This window comes from Cyprinus carpio, chromosome A19 (assembly GCF_018340385.1).
Source record: "Cyprinus carpio isolate SPL01 chromosome A19, ASM1834038v1, whole genome shotgun sequence".
In the NCBI taxonomy this organism is placed as follows: Eukaryota; Metazoa; Chordata; class Actinopteri; order Cypriniformes; family Cyprinidae; genus Cyprinus; species Cyprinus carpio.
This window is the reverse complement of record NC_056590.1, coordinates 23,658,206-23,678,132: the sequence shown is the minus strand read 5'-3', so window position 1 is coordinate 23,678,132 and position 19,927 is coordinate 23,658,206.

Sequence of the window (19,927 nt, the reverse complement as noted above, 5' to 3'; positions counted from 1 at the left end):
AGGGAATCAGTGTAGACAGCACATCAGATGTCAGACATTTTGAAAGCCTGCAGGACCACCATGACAGCCCAGTGTTTGTGTTAGGGGTTTGTTGTTTGTTGATCTGCCAGGCTCATCCACATCACTGAATCTAAATGTGAAAATTACACCCTGCCTCTAACCCATAGTCTACAGATGGGATGTTTTCCCTTTTAGCCCAGGTAACACTTGTGTGGGAGAAGGATTTGTGCAGGTTACTGAGCATCATCTCACACGGTTCTTGAACAATTTGGGGGTGTGAAATAAGAGGCTGTAAGCAGTTCCTCTCTGACCTTAAAGCCCTGTTATCATACTGGATAACTCTACCTATACCATCACTAACATCAGCAGTAGAACTCTATTAAAGCATTACAAGTCTTTACTGGTGGTAAAAATATCCCAGGCAGCTATAGGCATAAACACACAAGTATACAGTATAAGTCAAATGCAACATTTAAAGGAATAGTTCACCCAAAAAAATGAACATTTTGTGAATGGGTGCCAAAAAATCTGATAAAAGCATCACAATTATACACAACACTGCTCCATTTCATTAATAAACATCTTGTGAGTTGTAAAAACTGTGCATTTGTAAGAAACAGATCCATCATTATGGCATTTTAACTTTTAATTGCTTCTGGCCAAAATACCATTCCATAATCCATAATAATGCTACCTATGGTGAAATCCCCTGTTCTCCTCTCACATCAAATCCACCAACATATTTGTTTAGAACAGGTTTGGACTTTTTATTGCTTGTAAATGATGCTTGATCTGTGCATATTTCTCTCCCGATTCAGACAAGATGACTTCTTGAGAAACAATATTATGGAAAGAAGACTCAAAAAGCAATGGTTTGGAGTTAAAAAAAAAAAGTCTTAATGATGGATTTGAGTATTATACAAACATGCAGATTTTCGCTTTACAAGATTACTTGTGGATTATTGTGATACTTTTATCAGCTGTTTGAACTTGCATTCTGATGGCACCAATTCACTGCAGATGATTAATTGGTGAGCAACTGATTTAATGCTATATTTCTCTAAATATGTTCTGATGAAAAATCATCTACATCTTGGATGGCCTGAGGAGTTAATATTCAGCAATTTTTTTACTTTTGGGTGAATTCTACTGAACTTGGTTACAGTACCATGTAATAGTTCATATGCTCTATTCAAAATCTTATGAAAGTGAGAAACACCTTTAATTATCAGAAAACCTCTGCCGCCCCCATTCACTTTGATTGTATGGAAAAGAACAGCCAGGACATCCTGCTAAACTTCTCTTATTGTGTTTGGAACAACATGATGGTGAATAAATCATGACAAGGCTTTCATTTTGGGTTAACTGTTCCTTTAAATGCAAAAACGAGAGCTATACAGTACTTTTGAAGGTACTGATCTCATACTCATCATCCAATATCATTGGTCAGCTGCCACCAGAATGAAGGTCCACCCGGCTGTGTGATCTAAAGAACTGAGATAAGACAGCAAGACTGCAGGCACTCTTCAAAGCACATCCCTGATTAGCATTTCATCAAAATTGAATCATCCGAAACCTGGGTTGAGTGTATAAGAAGAGAAAACTGTACTGCAAAATAATGTTTACTGTAAAAATGCAGTAATGTTACTGGCATTACAGTGTGGCATTTTGCTGACTCTATATTTTGAATGGCATTAAGCTATAAAAATATGTTGTTTACAGAAAAAAATATGCTAATAATAATAGTACAATAGAAGGCTGTGAGTTTATCAAAAGTGTCCTTTAATAACAGTAGTGTTAGGCAACACAACACCATCTGTGTAAAATAATGCAGAAATCATTAACTAAACAACATAAAATATAACATAAGACACTTCAATGTACAGCTACTAATAAAAAAAAGGGGAAACATACTTTTTTAAAGTAAAATCTAAATAAATATGATGAGTCAGGCATGGACTTCTGGGAATACTTTTTATCTCTGAAAAAGAAAACGGTATTTTAAAACTGTGAAAATTGTTCCAAATATGGTGAAGTATCTTAGCCTTCATTGGTTAACAGGTTTTAGTGTAACATTTCTGTTAAAAGTACCTATATATATATATATATATATATATATATATATATATATATATATATATATATATATATATATATATATAGGTACTTTTAACAGAAATGTTACACTAAAATATTATATATTGCTATAATACACATTGTAGATTACAAACTGAGAAGGGTGGTATTTTTAGAGCATAAATATTTAGACATACTTCTGTGTGCATATGGTCTTGTTTGCATCGTATGCCCATGTTTTCTCTCTCTCTCTCTCTCTCTCTCTCTCTCTCTCTTGCTCATTGCTTTTTCAGTGGGCTGACTGTTTGATGTGGACTGATGGCTTCAGGAGTTTATGAATGAATATTTAAAAGGACTTGGCGAGCTTGAACCACTAACAAAATGGACCCTCTGTACTGCCTAAAAGACAGTCAGTCATTTAATATATTGGCCCCTCTTAAAGTCTCCAGAAGAGCAGATGCTGACTGTTTTTCAATACATTGAGAATGAAAAGTATAGTCCAAAGTAGTATCTGAACATTCTTTCATTTAAATAGTTGTGGTGAATCCAAGAGTGTGTGTGTATGTGAGTGTGAGTGGAAAAAGAAAATTGCTTTCAAAACCTGGGACATTAATGGAATGAGAAGAATCTCTTTATTCTAAGGTAAAGTGGATTTCACTGTGAATCATTTCATCACCCTTTTTTGTTACATAAACAGATATCTGTGGAACAATGTGCACATCAGAATCCTCACACTCTATCACTCAAAATCCTCTCAGTGATAAAAAAATTGGTCAGTGCAATATTTGTCCATTCAGATGCAAAACTGCGTTAACTTTTTAGACACTGATGTTCATTCTTGAAGTATATTTAGGTTCTCTACAGTCTTGTTGTTAGATGACCCACTGACTAGGATTGGGGGAAAACAAAACAAAACAAAAAAAATCTACTACTTTATGCACACACATATTTCTGACAATGCAGCATACTAAAATACAGTTTTCTGCTCTAATATTCAGCAGTACTGCATTGAATCTACAGTGCGAAACAGAAAGTACTATATGTAGTGTATGGTCTGATTCTCAAATGACTCTGAGTTGGTTCTTTTGGTAAATCAACAATTGTGTGACCAGTGTAGTCCGATTCCTGAGTTAATGACTCTTAAAAGATGGTTCTTTTTAGTGAATCGAAAACATACACCTGACAACTTGTGGTATTATTTTTTTGAGGGATGGTTCACCCAAAGAAAATTCATAATTTATTCACTGTCATGTCATTCCAAACCTGTTTTTCTTTCTCCTGCAGAATAGGCTACAAAGGAAGATATTTTTTCAAAATGGGGTCCAAACAACATTAACCTTCACTGTATGGATGAAAAACACTGACATTCTAAACAAATATTCTTCAAGATTTCTTCTGTGAAGGTGAGTAAAAGTAGATTATTGTAATTTTTTGGGTGAACTATCCCTTTAAAGATGCTCAGACTTAAATGAGTAGTTACTAACTACAATAACATAATCACCATATTTGCCAAAGTTAGGCATGTTTTTATCAATTTCTGAGAAAGTTGTGTTTGAAGCATTTTAATAGCCCATTAAATAGATATCCACAAAGAGTATTATGTCAGTCAAACTATTTCTTCCTGTCTGGGCAGTTTTTGGCCAGAATAAGTTGCAATGGACTGAGCTTATGAGGTTTAGTCTGGCTATGCAAAAATGTGACCCTCTCTGTGAAATCCATAAAGTCTCAAAATCAAAATCAAGCATCAAAGATTGATTTCAACCATTAATTTTACTATGATTTCAATCTTTGACATGGTCTTAGTCGGTAATAAGATATCAGTGTTACATTTTCACAGAATGTTCTTTACCCTATGAAAGATAATTTTATATTGAAAAAATTACTTTAGCTGGGCTTTTACAGACAGGGTCACAAATAAATTCATGCTCCTGTTCTGTAACTTTTTGTTCAGACTGCTGTTATGGACACAGTTGCACTGGATTCTCGTGTTCACATCATGTCCCATGAAAAAATATTTTGAAGAAAAGATCAAAGATATATTGTGCCTACCTCCAGCTGTGTGAATAGAAGAATATTGGATGCCCCGGTACAGTTTTCAAGAAAAAAAGAAGAAAAAAAAAGGTGGAGGCACTTTATTATTTCTGAAATGAGAAATATCCCTTTGTGAGACCCAGTTCATTCTTGTTTATGAAACATCCTCTCCATCTCTCACCTTGATTTTTCTGGAACAATGAAAGCGATAACAAGCCACTTTTATCGGAACATTGTGTGAAAGAGGGGGGAAAAGTGTCACTCATGTTTAAACAACGTCCTGCATTTCTTTTAACACTAATCATACTATTAAACCACAGTATACTGTTTTTATTTTTTTCAAATCAGACACGTCACATCCGTGTGTGCTGGATATTTTTGGAGGGAATGCCCTTCTCTGCAGCTGGGCCTCAGGTAATTTTACGAGAAGCTTTCAGATTCGAGTCTGGGAATGTGAAGTTCCATAATTGTTTCAGCATTGTGACATTTCATGGAAAGGGGAGGTTGCTGTTGGAGTTTTTTGTTAATCCATGAGGTATGTAATCAATTAAAAATGTATTTTCTTTCTTTGCTTCCCCCCCACCCACAATAATATTTATCTCAACCTAACTATTTACCCAACCAGACACTCTTTCCCTCACAAAAATAACCTTAGCTGGCTTTTCATAACCAAGGCCTGAGACATGAGGAAATGAGGAAATAAGTCATATGTGTCCTAATAAAAAATATGCCTCCATTGTATAAGTCAAAAGTGGAGCCATAACAAATAATATGACTTAATACATAAAATAAAATGTTTTTTAATAATAAAATTGGCTACTTACTATCCTTATAAAAAATAGTTACAAATTATACATCTTACTATAAAGGTATACTTTTCTATAGGTTTTGTAGCGAGGACGCCACTTCTTTTATAATATATATATATATATATATATATATATATATATATATATATATATATATATATATATATATATATATATATATATATATATATATATATATATATATATATATATATATATATAAATTGTTGATGCCTTTCTCCCCTCCGCGCGTGCAGCACAGCAGTGTAACGCACCTTGATCAGCTGTACATCACAATCACGGACAGACAGAGAGCAAGACGTGAAGCCCTCCCTCTCTTTCCAGTTGTGTTTGTCTTGCTGTGGAGGTGAGTGGTGATGAACAAAAGACTAAGCTACCAGTGCCTCAAATTTACACCTAATTATCCAAAAGACAAAAATAGTTAATTTGTATTGCTAACATCCAGAGCTGCCATGTAAGTTAGCTAAAGATTAGCTAAGGCAATAGGAAGTCAAGTAGGTTAGACCAGTCCGCATTCTTTCACTGCATGATGCAGTTTATTAAAATGTATTTAGAATGATCACAAAATTCAAGATATGGGTGCAGAAATGTATATCATTTCATATAGTTAATCAGTATCACGCAAAGACTGACGTTTTTTCCACCAAAAAGCAGCATGATTACAAATGTGTTATTGATTTTATACAGCAGATCAATAAACAAGAATTTAATATTAAGACACTTACGCTTTAGACACAATATCGACTGTTTTTGCTCTATTTCGCCAACAAATATAATTCCAATTTGCGTCTCTGATCAACATGACGCTGTTTTGTTCTTGAATGAATCAACCGTTTAAATGATTCGTTTCAGTTGCAATGACTCACTTATTAACAGTGACTGGCTGCCACTTACTGACAGTTCTAATTTCACATTTAAAGTATCTTAAATTAAATTTATGCATTAAGCAGACGCTTTTATCCAAAGCGACTTACAGTGCATTCAGGCTATCAATTTTTACCTATCTTGTGTTGCCGGGGATCGAACTCCCAACCTTGCGCTTGCTAACGCAATGCTCTACCACTTGAACTACAGGAACACTAATCTTGATTAAAAAATATATATATTTTAAAATTATAATTTCATATTATCAGTATTCAACATTTTATGTTTCAGATATCAAAACAGTATTAATGCATTTGTAACTGCAGGTGTAAATGCATATAAATGCACCACTTAATGCAGCTTCTGTCTTTTCTCTGCATTGCAAAGATTGATTTTGTCAATACTGATTTTATTTGCTTGGTAACAGCCCAAATGACTTGGTTGAATTTAAGAATTTGACTGAAAAGATGATTTTAGAAACAATGAATTTATAAAGGTAAAAATGTCCATAAAAGATAAAAAAAAAAAAAAAAACCTATTTAAACTTATTGGAAAACATTAATTTCTATCACTGCAGTGAACTGAACACCATACAGAGTATGCAGAATATCAAAAACTTTAGAAGTCAGCTGCCCATGGTAGTCTTTAAGGTATCAGCACAATAACACACTTAGCAAAATATTGTTTAATTATTGTTATCGAAAAAATCCCAGACAATATTTAGATATGTTTTTTGTCAATATCACACACCCCTAATATATTTAAAGTTTTGTTTAGAAAAAAATGTAAATAAATATGATAGGTGCCCTTTTTTCCTCTTGAGCCCCAGCTTCTCAGAATGTCTGTGCACGTCCCAGGAATTTGACCATGCAGTTCATCTGGGTATTGTATTGCAGACCATTTGTGTGTTTTGGAGCATGTTGTTCCATTTTACACACTAGGTATTTAAAATCTGTGATGTGCTACTGATGAAAAATTGTGCCTTAAACATGTACTAAATCCACCAGACCTACAGGGAAGGTTAAAGACTATATTGTTGCAAGAAATATTTAGCAGAAAAATTTCAGTTGTGTAAACAATCATCTCGGTAAGATCTGGATATATTGATTAAGAATTGAATCAGGCAGAGACAGCAGTGCCAGAGTCTACATCTGGGGAAAAGTACATTCACAATTATAGCCTGAAGTTGGGCATGCTAAGATGTTTTAATCAGAAACCACATATGGTCAGTCGTCCAATCAGAAATGACAGCGTGATATTAATAATATTGGATATACACAATATACACAGGAGATACCGGAGATCGATGGGAAATCAGGTAACTGGGAGGGTGATTAATACTCAGGGGAGCGTGAACGTTGTGGATTGGCTGACAAATATTGCTAAAGAGTTGACAAATAAAGCAAAATATTAAAGCACCAGCTCATATTCTAGTCATGGACAATAAATGCCATTAAAACACTGTATATTTAAATGTAATTTATTCCTGTGATGGCAAAGCTGAATTTTTAACATTACTCCAGTGTTCATTATCAAATGATCCTTCATAAATCATGCTAATATGCTGACTCAGTTGAGCTGCTTAATATTTTAGTGGAAAAATTATATATATATATTTTTTTTCAGGATTCTTTGATGACCCCAAACTTTTGTACAGTACTGTACTGTTATGGAAGGAGACTCACACAGAGAATATATATATATATATATATATATATATATATATATATATATATATATATATACACACACATTTGCAGGAATTCTTTAATACCTTTATTTCAGAAAAAGACAAAGACCACTGGGCTAGGTTACCGTAATATCCTTATCAGCATTAACATGAAAAGGATCAGTATCTTCAAAATTATTTGCATTCATCTCACAGAGAACCTCTTGAGTGATTTAAAAAGTGCATCACCTCATGTACTTCTTTAGATGATTGAAGGGAGCTATGACATTTCCTCAGATCCTTATTCATTTTTACACAATCCTTACTGGAGGCACACTGATATCACGTTTATGTTCTATGTTTCTGTTCTCTCTGCCGTTTGATTTAGTTCTCCTCGTGTTTTCCTTTGCCCATATTTGGTCTTCCTGTTCCTGTTCCCTGACTGTGTTCTATTTGATTTCAGGTGTGTCTCGTCTTCCCCTCATTAAGTTGTGTACTTAAGGAGTGTTTGGTTCAGAGTTCTTTGTTCGGTGTTTATTGTTGTACCCTGTTCTGTCTGCCCTTTTGGAGTTTATGGTATTAAAGTCTGTCCAATTGGAAGTGTGTCTCCTTGTTTAACTCCTATGAACCACGACAACTGACAGGTTGCATCACAGTGTGGTATGGTAACTGACTGCAAAGCCCTACAGCGGGAGGTGAAAACTAGTTACTAGCTGAGATTGCTGTCTCATCTGATTAGAAAACGTATGATAGAAGCATCAAAGACTACCCACACACCCCAGTAACAGACCTTTAACATCTGGAGATGGAATTGAAGCATTCAAACTACTACACCCCTCACTATCAGACCAATAGTTATATTATACAAATAGATATATTATTTAGATATTACATTTTGCATTATTTTTTGGTGCTACTTTTTCTTTAACCAAAATTTCTTAAATCGTGAAAGTTGAAACTGATCCCTTAGCAACATCCATTTTTTTATTTAAAATAATAATAATCCTATTAATAATAATAATAATACATTTTGTAATATAATTAATAATTATTAATGCGGTTCAGTGCTCACAATTAAAAATGTCACAAAGAGAAAACTGAATTTCATTGTAAAGACTGAAGAGATTTGGTTACATGTCTGAGGCTGCAAGGCACTCGATTGCCTGCTATCTTCCTGTCTCTGTTTTGTCTCGTTTCTAGCACAGTTTGACAGGTTTATGTTTGTTTGTTTGTTTGCTTTTACGCTTTTTAGACTGCCAGATAAGCAGTATTTCATGATTGTATTTTCATGGATATGACAACAAACTTGAACTTTATGGTGGTGGTTTAAAACAGCATAATTGTATGGCTAAGATGTGGACTTTAACCACCAAACTGGACAGCTCTCTGGTTCTTGAAAAGCAGCACATAGTGGCTTTGCCAAACACGTCAAGGAAAACATTACAGCAGACACAATAATTTTAGAGATTTCTCAGACAAGGCATGATGTCATTTACAATGTGTCTGCTTTTGTAGACTTGTTATAATACATTTCAAATACAGTAGTAAAATTCTAGAACACTGCAAATACTACACTGATACTAAAGGATGACCAGCTTATAAAGAACCCCAGTGAACTCCTGATGGCAGCATTAGCTCTAAAGCCAGACAGCATTTGAAACATTTCATGAATCTTAAATATCAAACATTTTTGTGTTGGTGCATTATAAACCCACCTAGGCCTTTTGGAGGACAAGCAACTGGGTGGCCTCTGTAATAATTTTTTTTTGAAACAGACCCCTGTTTTGCTTTTTGTGTTTTGGATGAACTGGATGGTGAGTTGGCAGCAAGTTAATTGGCCTATTACACTCACCTGCTGCCAGTTAATCAGTCACGCTGGGCTAAAGAGCTGCCCGGAGAACCGCTGCACCCCAGGACACCGGTGGCAAGCTGCCTTTCTCACCAAAAACTGGAATAAACAAGTTGTTTACAGGTAAACATTCTTAATTTAGAGATATGGAATATATAATGTTGGCCAGATTGTTTAATTATTTTAATGTATTTTTGGCATTTTTAAGCTCTTTAGTACAGTAGTTCTCAAAGTTTGTCAGGTGGTAGATCACTTCAAAAGTTACAGACCACCTATCAACTCATATCTCATAGGGGGCCTTTTTCAACATATTGCTTTTCGATAATGAAAACAACCAAACAAACTATTCACTTGCTAAATTGATCAAAATATAGTTGTGCAACGATGCATAACTGTTTTAATTAACTATTATGTACGTAATCCAACAGACTATATCAAAATGAATGTTTTTTTGTAATGCGCGTGCGCGCGCACACACACACACACACACACACTACCACTACTGCTACTACTATTACTACTGTTTTATTATTACTTAGCAAGAATGCGTTGAATTGTTTAAAAGTGAAAATTCTACTTTAAATAAATGCTGTTCTTTCAAACTTTTTATTTATCAAAGAATTAACACCGTTTCCAAAAAATATTACACAGGAAATTTTTAAATATTAAATAATAATATATAAATAAACATTTACTTATTTCAATAGAAGGTTGTGGTTTCTTCAATAAAGAATCATTGCTAACTTATTATATGATTATGTTGATGGAGTATCAAGAGCATAATTTCAACCTATAAAATGTGTGAATTCATGCCAATATAATGCCTGCAGAAGCTTTTGGTTCCATAAAAATAGCTAAAATATGTTAATTGTCATTATTTTAAGCTTTGATAAAAATGGAGATGCATATATGGAGGCGTATAATTAAAACGCAACAAAAGCTTTGTCACCTCAGTGTGGTGCATAAATAAATTGTGCTGGCATAGTGAAACCTTACTTTCCAGCAAAACTGCCAGATTCATGATATTTCCTTTCCGCAGTTTGATACAGAAAACAGGAAATCATTGCATACCTTGGTCCATTAGTTGCCCTCAGAGAAGCCAATGAGGTCCATAAAGCTACACATGCACACACATACACACAGTGTCTAGGGAGCAGTGAGGGAGGTGTGATTTTGCTTAGACAGCCAGTGAAATGCAGCTATGTGAGAAAACACCTCTTCAAGCAAACAGAGGTGCACAAGGAGGCTGCTTGTTCTGGGCCCACACACCTCCGTCTCCTAGAGAACACAGAGAGAGAGAAGACTAAAATGTTTTCAGATAGAAAGCGTTCAAACAAAAAAAAATCTGTTTTACCTGGAAAAATTACTGAAAAGGGCATAAAAAGTGGTATTTGAAATGGAGGTTAAGAGTCAAGATACAATACAAGTGTACACTAGGAGATCAAAGATTTTCAAGACACAAAACAAGAAACTGGAACTGAAAACACTTATGTAATATAAATAATTTTGTAAAAAGTGATACAAATATCTTGTTCTGTATTCACAATTTATATTATGTATATATTTGAATGGCATGTCAAATCTTATGTTTATAATGTTAATTGATACCTATAATATATATTTTAATATATACCTATATAAATAATATATATTTTATATCTGAAGGTTTTGGATAATAAAATATTAGTAGTTAAATAACAGTATAAAATAAGATATAAAATAATAGTTTCCTGTCTTAATTTTTGGGAAAAGGCAGGTATTCCTGTTCAATCTCTTTTTTAGAAATTTACGGTGACTCAGACGTGTTGTTTCTGCGGTTAAGTTCTGATGCCTTGTTGATACATTGCACTAACATATGGGACCTGCTCCAGCAAGTCAAACAATGCTGGTGAGTAATTCCCCTTTTGCCTTCAATAACAAAAGTCTCAGAAGTCAGATATTTGTACTTGACAAGAAGTCTCTTTGCCCTTAGCTGGGTTGTCAAGGAGACAGGCATATTTTCAGTTTAACATGTCTCCCACTACATTTAAGCACTCGTTTGCCCATTATAATGGGCTCATTTCTCCTGTCTGGTATTCCCCTACTTTTATCAGAGGCCCACTAAAGCAAACTGTAAGCAAAGAAACAGCCAATGGTTTAATGGCTGCTGTGCTGCCAGACAAATTCATGCTAAATACCACCCTCCTCCCCCCACCTCAAAATGTCTACTGCATTCTGTATTCCACATACCTGGCTGTCTATGCTTTTCATCTCTGGAAGTACCCTGAGCTCTAAGGTATAGTAATTGTGCCCTTTCCCTGAAGTTTGATCACAGTACAGTGCATGTGGGTGGACGCTGGTTAAAGAAGCTTATAGAAGATCAAGATGGTGGCTTTAGAAATGCAGATATGCTGGTTGCCACTCGTACAAGTTGGCCTGTTTGTCTTGGCTTGGTTGGGAGAGTCTGGATAAGGTCTTACACAAATGCATTGGTACATTATACACTCCCGACAAGCCAAACTAACCCTCTTCTGCCAAAAAAAAAAAAATGCCTTGAGCTTTTCCAGGGTTTAAATCACTCTACTTCTTGTTCAAATGATCTAATACAAGCCTTTTGCAGTCATTATGCTAAATTAATTGCATGTCCTCAAAACAATGCATCGCCTGTTTTAGGAGTAAAGAATGTGTAAACATGTCCCCGAAGAGTGCATACAGCAACTGTCCCTGTAGTTTTTAATCCTTGTTTGATCTGTCAAAGCTGTTTGTAATTCATAATGTGATTCTAAGATGCCCTTTCAACTTGTACAAAGAGTTTTCAGTTCATGACTTCTGGGTCTCTGAAAGGGCATCCCGTTTCTTTTATTTTCCATCTGCTAATCATCTTTTGGAATGAGAGATTTTCCACATCTAAAAGACAAAGCAATTCAGAAGCAGACTTCATTAAACAAGGCTTTGTTGGTTAGATGCAACATTCTTTTTCATTGAAAATTAATTGAAAAATAAATTAACCGCATAAAACAATTTTGGTAATTAAGGTAGAATCCTTTTGTTGTGTTTTCTAAAAGGTCAGTGTAAATTTGACCTCTTCGACTAGACGACAAAAAGGTTTGGCCATGTTGCAGCTTATTCTGACCAAGAGCAACTTGGTAAATAAATTGCAAGTAGAAGAGTAGCTTAGCAGTCTACCACATCAGGCAAAGAATCAGAACAGAAGGCTCTCAGTGAATCCACACTTTAAGGGGACTGAAAAAAGGTTTTCAGATTAGCTTGCATCTGAAATGCTTTCATTGTTTTACATCCATGTCCTTAAAAACTGTTTATTGCATAGAGTGCAATAGTGACTGCATACTATTTTGTTAGTGACCTTAGTTCAAGAAGTGCTTTTCTTCATAAACTTTAAAATTCTTCAGTGATGAGTTCTAAACTATTCATCAAAGTAACCCACTCTGTGATGAATCACAACATTATAAACATAAAACTTAGCAGCAAAAAACATGATGAAAATGAGAAAAAAATTGGAAAATTAGGAAAAAAGGTGTGACGGTGTATATATATATTTTACCTAATACATTTTAAAAAGCATTTTATTCCTGTGATGATAAAGCTGATTTTTAAGCAGCAATTACTCCAGTCTTCAGTGTCACATGATTCTTTCGGAACTCATTCTAATATACTGATTTGGTGCTCAAGAAACACTTCTGAAGTGTTGAAAACAGTTGTGCTGCTTAATATTTTTGTGGAAAATGTGTATATATATATATATATATATATATATATATATATTATATATATATTTTATTTTTTTATTTTTTTTATTTTATGTTTTACTGTGTAAAAGTCAGTTCAAATAAAAAGGCCAGTGTATCAGAGGAAATTTGTTCTCTATATCAAAATGGTCTGTCTCTCTGCAATATGGTGATATGGGACCTAAACCCCTGAGATCATTTATGTGGAGAAATGAAAGATGCAGGTTATTATAAAGTCATTGGCGCGTGTGAGATCAAATAAAGACACAATGTGCCATGCATATGTGCCCTTTGTTGCAGTCATAATGTGACACACACACACATACACAAAACGGATACAAGCACCAACAATGTGACAGGCCTCATTATCAGATAGCACACAGATGACATTTTAACATTGTGACACTCATTAACTAACTGTTCTCATCGAGTTCTCTCAGAGGGCAAAAGACAGCACATTCCTATAGGGACAACATGACATCCACTGTCCACATTACACAACCCTTCTTTTTCCTCTCTCTCTCTCTCTCTCTCTCTCTCACTCACTCACTCACTCACTCTCTCTCTCTCTCACTCACTCACACACACATCTTCTCTCACTGTTGCCCAGAGACTATTGATAGTCAGATAAATTAATTAATCAAGCTGTCAGGCCTTTTTAATTGCTTCATTGTGGCGCTCAATTCACATATATGATTGACGTTAAGCTGCAACTAATTGAATGAAATGACTACAAAAAATATATATTTTAAAAACATTTTTCTTCAGCACCAGACTCCTATCATCTTATTTTTAATTTTTTACAAGAATAATTATGTAATTGTAGAATTACAGAGATTATGTAACTAGAGACTTTTCCGCATTTTCTGTGCTGATTTAGGCAGGGAAATCTGGATTTAAAAACAAAATAAACAGAGCCGGGAATATTAATAATAGTTGAAAGCATTGTTATGCAAATTATGCAATATATATAATAGGCAAACGTGTGAAGAATTGTAACATTTTATGAATGGCAGGCATTGCAATTTTCTGGAAATCTGTGGCACTTCTGGCGAATGCAGGTTCCATGTGGGCCGTTTTACATTTCATAAATGAATCTGTACACATTTTTGGTGACAACATTCTGTCTCTTTCCATCTTCATGTTTATTTTTGTAATTTTTGTGTGAGCACATCGGAGCTTCATTTCATAAAACATCAAAGCACATTATTTCAAAGTTCATATCCATTCAGTCTGTTATGTATGCCAGCCAATTTAAAGATGAGCAATTGAGACTCTCTCTCATAACAAATTTACTAATGTTTATTCATGAAATATTTAAGTTGCCTATTCTCCAAAAATGAATGTCACAGCCAGACATTTGACATTGGTCTTTTAAATGAGATGGTGGAGGACTGACTCAAAGTAACATTCACATGCTCCACAGTTGTTGGCTGTCATTGCTGTAGAAACATAAAGTTCACATGCTGTTTGCTAACTGCGGTCATTCTCGAGTAATGCCCGTAATCAACTGTTTCCTTTTTGCAATTTGAAGCATAATTGAAGGCATGTGGATAAATCACCACGGGATTCGCTTTTCAAAATTTTGAGACTCTTAGTTGAGTTGCTTGATGTGGTCAGTTTTTTGAACTTGCTTTACCTCAAAAACTCTTTCAGCTACAGTATTTACATTTTTGCAAATAATTAGCTAATTATGCTAGTAAACTGTTAAATTAATCATTATTTCAAAGTACAAGTTTCAATGGTCAAGTTAAAAATTTCAACATTTGTTAATGTTAACATTCCCTGGAAGAGTCATGGAAACCAATAAAATTCCAAAAAGTCAAGGTTACTGTTATTTTATATATATAAATATTATATATATATATAATATGGGATAGGCCAAGGGGTGTCAAACTCAGTTCCTGGAGGGCCACAGCCCTGCACAATTTAGATATAACCCTAATTAAACACATCTGATCCAGCTAATTTAATCATTTAGGCTTATATGAAAACTACATGCTATGTGCATTGGAGCAGGGTTGGAACTAAAGGCCCTCCAGGAGCTGAGTTTGACACCTATAGGCCTATAAATCTCAAACCAGTTGTTTTTAATTAAAGGAATCAGATATTTAGAATAATAAGACATCTGGGCTTTTACCAGGCAAATTAAATCCGTATCAACAAAAGTAATATTTGCATAGCAGAGGTAACACAGAAGCTTCAACTAAAGTGGCATTTAGATTACACAGTTTAATGCAGGACATGAATGCAGAAATAATGTTTTGATATATAAGACATAAACTGTTGAATACTCATTTGAAATTATAAATAAATAAATAAATAAAAATAAAAAGATACTTTAAATGTGAAATTAAAACTGCCAGCAGGTGTCAGCAAGTCACTGTTAATAAGTGAGTTATTGCGCTTGAACTGAATCATTCAAATGGTTGATTTATTCAGGAACAAAACACCGGCATAGCTCAGAGATGCAAAACTGTTCTATGGTGGCTGTGTTTGGAATTATTTTTGTTGTTGAAATAGAGCAAAATGGTGTCTAAAACACAAGTCTCTTAATTAACTTCTTGTTTACTAAACTGTTGTAAAAAAAATCTATATGTTATGCTGATTTTTGGAGGAAAATACGGCACTCTTCGTCTTTTTGGCTAATTTGTGCAAAACCCTCTGCTAAACTGTCAAAGCTTCATTTAAATCACCAATGTAATGATGCAAGTATTTAGCTTACCTCTTCATGGTTGCGAAGGGTTGATTTCGAGATTTTATACTAAACATAAACTGAGATATAAACTACCATATCCAGTTCTCAAAAATCTTGTGAACAAATGTTCTGTATGTGTTTTCTGGCCTTATGTCAGTGACTTACATTTTTATTTTTGACTTTAAAGTTTTATTTTTTCCACTGACCATACATAAATGTTCACTGTAAAAAATTACCGTGAATTTAACGGCAAAAGACTGTAAAAATGCTGTATATTAGGGTTGTATGTTACACCCAATGTTGTAAAATGAATGTTTATTGCATTATTTCAGTTTCATGTGTGTTACCATGATGGTGTTTAGTGTTTGTGTGAATGACAATGTGCACCTTCTATATATGGAATGTTATTATTTAAGAGCTGCTTGTGATGGGCTTTGGTTCATCATGTAACTTTCTCATCACTACCTGCATTTGGTAGTTATCTGTGTATTACAAAGGTGCAAAACAGATTTCTGTACTTCAATAGGTTGGTATATTAACATTATATCAGTTAATGTAATTACAGTATTTAACTGTAAATTTAAGTTAAAAGCTGCAGGGTTTTTTTTCACTGTAAATGTTACAGATTTTTTTACAGTGTTGTTTTCTTAAAAACAAACACATACATATGTTGCTTTACATATTATTGTAGCTCAGTTTGTGCTGAATACAGTGTAGACTTTAGACTTTAGTCATTAATATGTTTTTAAGATACTGAAAAAAGGGCATGTCAAAACGTATCCAGGACCCCGAAACCCCCTCAGACACCAGAGGGATATATAATATGTATCTTAAAACTAGATTCTGCCACGTAATATCTTCTGGTGTCAAAAAATTTCTTCTTTTTTTTTTTTTTTTTTTTTTTGTAAGGATCAAAATCTTTCAAAGGTGAGTTACTTTTCACACAAATAATTATACAACATGAACAGTATTTGGAAACAACATCTTGGAAATGTCTCTTGTGTATACTGCATCATCTTGTTCCCTACTTCCAAAGTTAGTCTGTGTGGAGTGAGGAACAGTACCTTCTAGAGGGCTCATTAGCTTTCTATTTTCTCTCCTCTTATTGAAATACATAAACATGAAGGGCTGCAAAGGAAAGAAAAATCAAAAGTGAGATCTCTTTAACATTTCTAATATTTCTCCTAGACAGAAATGCGGTTACTGTAATATCAAATGGAGACTTATGCTTGAGTCTCCTGCTTCTCACACTAGTCTGAGAAAGTTTTAGAAGAGATCTCTTCATCATCATCATCATCACACACTGCTGAGAAATATATGAAAATCATAACTAAGTCTTGTGAGCTTAAAGCAAACTCTGAGCAATAAAATTTTACTATAACGGAGTCGTGAAATGCATTGCAAGAGAATAAATAGATATACTGTTACTTCTACCACATTCTCAGTTTTAAATCCTTTTGTCTCAAATATTTCTCATGTCTTATTTGAGTCTAATTTTATTTACCTTTTGGAGAAACATCTGAAATGCTGTTGATACTAAAATGAGATATATGAGAATCACAACTAAGTCTCCTGAGCTTATAAGAGCAACCACTGAGCAATAAATATTTCCTCTGGGGCTGCTCCACTTAAAAGGTTTCCATTCGTTTTGGGTTTGGAAAGTAGCTATACTTTAAATTAATCCAGTGTTATGAAAGTGAGAATGTTGCTTGTTCCTGCTATACCAAAAGTTGAGGGATGTTGTTTGGGGTTTGCTCATTCCTACATGGCTTTTAAGTGCAATGAAGTTTGAAAGTGACTCACTCTGAAAAGGACTTATTGAATTACCAAAGTAATTTAAAACCTATGAAGTCGCAGCAGAGATTGAACTACCTTGGTATATTACTGAAAACTTCCGCTTAGTGCCTATATTATGTGTTTCTGTGTGTAGCACACTATGGAGGCCACTGCATGATTAGTGACAAGTACTATTAAAAAGCTTATTCTTCTATTTTCCATGTAGCAAGTGAAACCATTACTCTAAATGGCACAAATGCAATATCTCTAAGGACCACAACGGCCAACAAGCTATTTTGCAGATTACTCTGACCTAACTGAATTTACACAAAGCAAAATTAGGCTACCCCAAAACTCAAGGACTGGCCTTTTGTTAATGTACTTACAAAAGTCACCCATGGATTCCTTTTAACTGTACTAAAGGTCAACACAGACTAAACATCAGACATGCTTTTAGAGCAAGGCTGGAGGTATATTTCACAAGGCCAATGCTTTTCAAATACATTTTAGAAGGAATCCAAACAATTGTTCACAAACCGCTAAACTCAATGTTTTCATAACCCTGTAGTTTAAAAGCAGTTTCATTCGAATATCAGACCTGACCTCAAGTTACCTGTGGCTACTGCAAAACAACTAATCTTTTCAGATGCTCGCAATGAAATCACAACACGGTTAGCTGAAAAAGCCAATCGAAACTGCATCATTCTTTTGTCAATTGTATCTTTTTCTATTCCGGGGGCCATTCTGTGTGTTTTGCCAGATAATTTCTTGTAACAAAAGATGGATGAGATGTGCTAGATCAGTCAGATAAGTAAGCAAATCCCCCCCGAACAAGACTAATGTCCTGTAAGAAGCAGGTGTTTGAAGAGACAAAGCGCCAGACGTAATGGGTCAAAAACTGGTAACAAACAAATCATTTCCCCCCTCAGTGTGTTTGGCTGTACTTTGGACAGAAGATCCAGACAGGATTCTAAAAGCAGTGAATCATAGCCCTTTCTTGTTCAAGCAGAAAACTGGCTGAAAATGCCTCTCTCATTCTTTGAAATTATTAATCATTGTATTTCACTTTAATTTTATTTTCATTACTTGTTTCTTTTTCCATTTCTGTATAAAGAGAAATCTTACAGAAGCTTTCTTATTCATGAAGAGCAAGCTTTAAGCCATAGGCAGACCAATGTGGAATTACAGCTGTTTTGCATTGTTTGGGGAAAAATATTAGTTAAAAATGGTAAAATGGAGATTAGAATAGTCTGTGACTCTTTTTTTGGCAGCAAAAAACAATTAAGTTTATCACAATATTTAATGAACACACAAGGTCATCTAATGTGTTCAAACACTTTTATATGTGGAATTTATTATGTAGAATTATTCCTGCAGGAAGAGTTTGTAACCATTTAGCTTTGGAGATAAAACCTTAAATGAGTTCTTAACAAGAAGGAGAGAGAAAGAAAAACAACAACAACATCAAATGCAGAGAAGCAAAAAATAAATAAATAAATAAATAAAAAGGAACAATATTCTTCACATCCTGCATACTTGTTTCTGTTATATTGTTTATGCACTCCAATTTGCAGTGTTCAACATAGAAATCATTTTAATATACTTGATTAACATGGTTATTATATTTATTTTATTTGCATATATAACAGTTATCTGTATAAATTATAAAACACTATGACAAGGTAATGTTTAATTTATTATATTTTATATTATCATCTCACACATGGATCGGCATTTTCCAAATCTAAATACATATCTGATATGACTTAATATATAATTAGCATTAAACAAACAATATAATTCATATTCTCATGGATTAAAGATTAAACTGAAAAAAAAAGATTGCACAACCATCTGTTAGGTGGCGATATGCACTAAGCATGTAAACAACCACTGAACAAAAGAAGAAGAAAGAAACAGCATGGCGCACTTTTTCTTAGCATCCATTTCCATAGTGACTCGTCGATTCATCGCTCTGTTGAGAATGTCTTGAGTCTTATGCTCTGAGTTGTACGAACTTACCACTGGACGCGTTTTTGGAACCACATACCTCGAGTAAGCAAGGTTTGGGGTTAATCAACCGAAAGTTCAGGGTTTAGCTGACGGTAAGTTAACCGTGCTTTCTGGAATACACCCCTGAAGTACAGGTTTATTTACAAGCTTCACATGCAGGTAAACCTTTTACAAATAGGTTAGACAAATAGGGTTTAAGAAATAGGTTAGACATGGGCAAGCACAACATGGGTCATAGATAGTGCACAAATAAGTAATCATTATATGTTTTAGAATGGGTAAATACATGTGGGGCTTAATTTTTTCAACCTTGTAGGTCGCACATGGGTAAACACAGGTGTGCTCCCTTTGTGGTTACATGTCAGGTCACCAATTGGAAATGAGTGTATGGGCTCA